Source organism: Hesperophylax consimilis, unplaced genomic scaffold, assembly GCF_061612785.1.
Source record: "Hesperophylax consimilis isolate HC1 unplaced genomic scaffold, BYU_Hcon_1.0 scaffold_32, whole genome shotgun sequence".
Lineage (NCBI taxonomy): Eukaryota > Metazoa > Arthropoda > Insecta > Trichoptera > Limnephilidae > Hesperophylax > Hesperophylax consimilis.
The window spans coordinates 384670-389411 of record NW_028301262.1 but is presented as its reverse complement, the minus strand read 5'-3'; positions in this window follow the sequence as shown (position 1 = coordinate 389411).

Sequence of the window (4742 nt, the reverse complement as noted above, 5' to 3'; positions counted from 1 at the left end):
TACAAACAATAAAAAGCTATTGACTACAGATATCATGTTATTTTATTCCAAAACATTATCCAACCTACAGTTGTTACTGTTACCTAACCTAATGTAACGTTTTAGTATTGTCTTCTTACCTCTGCAAACCTTACTGGCTTACCTTTGGTTTGTGTTACTTAATCGTCCCGCGGCTATGCTCGATTTCTCAGGCGTGCAGTCCTCAACCCAAGCATCATTGTATTGACAGGTTTTTTAAAAGAAACAAGTTATTTTTAGACATTGAAGTATACATATATATTGTTGATTTTTATGGACAGGTTATACAAGTATAGTCCCTACCTATATCGGCTCTATTATCGTTCGAGGATGTCAACGACTTAAAGGGGGATTCCGTAGTACGTTACTTGGTGATTGTAGTGGTTTGGTGTTGAACCCGCGGTGTGGTGGACGACGCCGTGGTGACGCCTAGGGCTACCTTAGCCCAGTGTGGGAGCCGCTGGCTGGAGTGTCTCGCACTGTGTCCGGGAAGTCCGAGTAGATAGGTATTTGTAAAATGTTCATCACTGCACAAGCTTGTTACTATGGTACCGTTCAAGCACTGTGTCCGAGAGGTCCGGTTAGATAGGTATTTGTAAAATGTTCATCACTGCACACGTTGTTGGCAAGCCGTACCGGTCTATCGTTATTTGCGCGGGAGCTTGTGTTGTAAGTATATCGTATGATCTAGAAATCGCGCGCTAGTCGGGATATCGCTGCGGCTCCGCGTGACCTACTTCCTTGGGCTTTCGTACCTAACTGTCGTTAACGGGTGCATTTCTTTGTTTTTATAGTCTCGATGGCCTACGTGCGTATGGCTCCCTAGCGACGGTCCGGAAGAGAGCGGTGTGTGAGGGGTTTCCTGTCCGAATCGTGTTGTTATGCCATTGAATATTTGGTGGGCACGTGTTGCGGGGTCCGGGAGAGAGCGGGGGTGAGGGGTTTCCTGTCTTCCGTTGGCCGTTGAATTTAATACATTACACTATCCCCCTTTTTCGGAAAAATAAAAAAAAGAAAAAAAAAAATATTCACCTACATAAGAGCCAATACCTAAACCAAAACTAGAAGTTAACTGCCTAAGAGCCAGCTAAAGTAAAAGTTGATTGAAAAGAACTAGTTACAGACTACATAAACAAGAAGAAAACTTAAATGTTACTTATAATTAACTTACGGGTAAGTACAGAATACAGAATATAAATGTGAAGGTGTGAGTGTCCCTTTTTATGTTTAGAATCTAAATGTGATTACTAAGGGAAATAAAAATTTGTAAATAATAAAGACTAGTGTGAAAGTTGTAATGCAACCACCCAAAAAATGTGTGAGATGGTTTGTGCTGAAAGCGATGAGAAAGTATAACAGAGCAAAAAGATTAACTAATTAGGTTGTGATGTGGCTATACTTGAAATTTTATAAATTAGAAATTATGCAAAAGAGGGAACTCTTTACAAATCGTAATTGAGTTTTGTTACGAAAATAACAATTATTAATAATAATTTATCTTATACAACTATGACATGGACGAATGTATGAGCCTAAGATTATCACTATTATTTATTTGTTTATAGAGTTTGAACAACATGAAATAAGAACAAAGCTAATAATAATGAAGCAAGTGTTACTACTTGAATTTGACCAGACTAAGGTCTAGAAATCATCGATAGTACGGTGTAATTATACAAAACAAAACATTTTTTTTATACTGAAAATGATAAAAGAAAATCAAAAATTTGTTTTAAATTTTATAAACTTAGGTTTATAAATTGTTACAAAAAAACTATTCGCCATTGCTGAGTTTTTTTATACATTGGAATCATAAAATAAACTTTTTGCTAATAAGGATAACAGGTGACCTAGGGGGTCGCTTATAAACATTGAGTCTAGTGAAACTGGTAATTTGGATGATTTGTCCATTCAACAAGAACCAAAAAGAAAAACAAACAAAAAAAATTTAAATAATAATAATAATAACAATACAATTGAAATACAATAGATTTTAAGGAACTGAAAGTGTCGTATAAAATGATATCGCGTTATTAATGCAATAAAGGTCAAACATATAACCAATTTAATTGTCAGTTTTAATAAACTGAAATTATTACAAAAAGGTTCCACGTTATTAAACGTAATTAAAACAATTTATTTGTCAGTTTTAATAAACTGAAATTATTATAAAAAGGTATCACGTTATTAAACGTAATTAAAACAATTTAATTGTTAGTTTTAATAAACTGAAATTATTACAAAAAGGTATCACGTTATTAAACGTAATTAAACATCTTAATTGTCAGTTTTAATAAACTGAAATTATTACAAAAAGGTATCACGTTATTAAACGTAATTAAACATCTTAATTGTCAGTTTTAATAAACTGAAATTATTACAAAAAGTATCACGTTATTAAACGTAATAAAACAACTTGATTGTCAATTTTAATAAACTGAAATTATTACAAAAAAAAAAATCACGTTATTAAACGTAATAAAACAACTTAATTGTCAATTTTAATAAACTGAAATTATTACAAAAAAAAAAAAATCACGTTATTAAACGTAATAAAACAACTTAATTGTCAGTTTTAATAAACTGAAATTATTACAAAAAAGTATCACGTTATTAAACGTAATAAAACAACTTATTCATGTAAAACAAAACAGCGAAATCTACTGTTTTGACTTGGTGGTCAACTGAGTAAGGCACAATGGCTTACACCGAGCCAACAATAAAACTTCATCAAGGTAAGAATAGCACCTGACAGGCGTGTGACTTTTAATTAATTGTGCATAACAGGAATACACAATTATAACAAATTCAGAGGGGACTTCCTCTGACTGAGATGGGGGTTACCCCTGTACATATACTTTGAATAATCTTATGATTACAATTAGGCATAACATTGACAAGAAAATGTCCTTCTGGACTAATCTTCAATACCTATTAATTATACAAAGTAAACAGTTTATCCGTGTATACGAGATTCTCCTTCGTGTCACGTCCGGGTATTATCGCTTATTATCACTGTGATTATGTCTTTACGTTTAAAAATAATGAGAATTACGTGGGGTAGAAGAATAATTAAAAAAAAAAATTGAGCGCCAACATGTCTTTTTTGAAGTTATTTATGTTACTATTAATTTACGTTTCTTTTCTTTTATTTCTAACTGGTTATGGGAGACATGTAAACCATTATGAAACTTTAAGCTTGTAAAAGTCGATTTGTAAATTATTGAAGTGAGGTTTATGGGTAAGAGGGAGAAAGAAAAAAAAAAAATATTATATTTAAGATTCACAAACCGCTTGACAATTGGGTCCTTATTGCAGTGGTTGTGTGAACGTAATGCATGATAGCCAACGTCAATTTGTCCCATCTCGAGGCGTGCACTCCTCTATTTGATGTGACAAACAAACTTGCCAGAGATCATACATACGATTTGATACTATGAAAAAGCTAAGTTTCGTACCATGCTTATGACACTTATATTTATTTAAATCATTATCGTGGTAAAAGGTGGGGAAATTAAAATTGAAGTGAGCGAGGCGTTTATGGCATTTTATTTTAATATTTTTTTTAAGGGGATTCTGATTTAATTATATCTTGCGGAAAAAAAACATATACTCTTATTCGATTGAACTTTGTTAAGGCATCCGCGACCAAGTCGTAAATAGCGATCATTTCCAGCTTTTTAATTACCGCTGCTGAACTCATTTCAAAATTTAGAATTGGGGTTTGGGAATCCATATTAAATTTGTATGATTAGTATAAATTAACAGATGTATAAAAAGGTGCAATTAAGCGGTAATTATGAGACTGTATTCATGACGAGATACTGAGAATTTGATTTATTCAAGTTGCCGTCGGTAACTCGCGCGGTGATTTTCGTTCCGATCTGAATTACTTTGTAATAGGTATTCAAGATTATGTCACATAATATATTTCTGGCAACGGATAACATTAAACAAACACAATTATATACATATTATAAACTTCGTAAAAGCCTTACCAATACAATGATACTGATGATTTCGTTGAGCGCCAGTGTAACGTTTTAGAATTGTCTTCTTACCTCTGCAAACCTTACTGGCTTACCTTTGGTTTGTGTTACTTAATCGTCCCGCGGCTATGCTCGATTTCTCAGGCGTGCAGTCCTCAACCCAAGCATCATTGTATTGACAGGTTTTTTAAAAGAAACAAGTTATTTTTAGACATTGAAGTATACATATATATTGTTGATTTTTATGGACAGGTTATACAAGTATAGTCCCTACCTATATCGGCTCTATTATCGTTCGAGGATGTCAACGACTTAAAGGGGGATTCCGTAGTACGTTACTTGGTGATTGTAGTGGTTTGGTGTTGAACCCGCGGTGTGGTGGACGACGCCGTGGTGACGCCTAGGGCTACCTTAGCCCAGTGTGGGAGCCGCTGGCTGGAGTGTCTCGCACTGTGTCCGGGAAGTCCGAGTAGATAGGTATTTGTAAAATGTTCATCACTGCACAAGCTTGTTACTATGGTACCGTTCAAGCACTGTGTCCGAGAGGTCCGGTTAGATAGGTATTTGTAAAATGTTCATCACTGCACAAGCTTGTTACTATGGTACCGTTCAAGCACTGTGTCCGAGAGGTCCGATTAGATAGGTATTTGTAAAATGTTCATCACTGCACACGTTGTTGGCAAGCCGTACCGGTCTATCGTTATTTGCGCGGGAGCTTGTGTTGTAAGTATATCG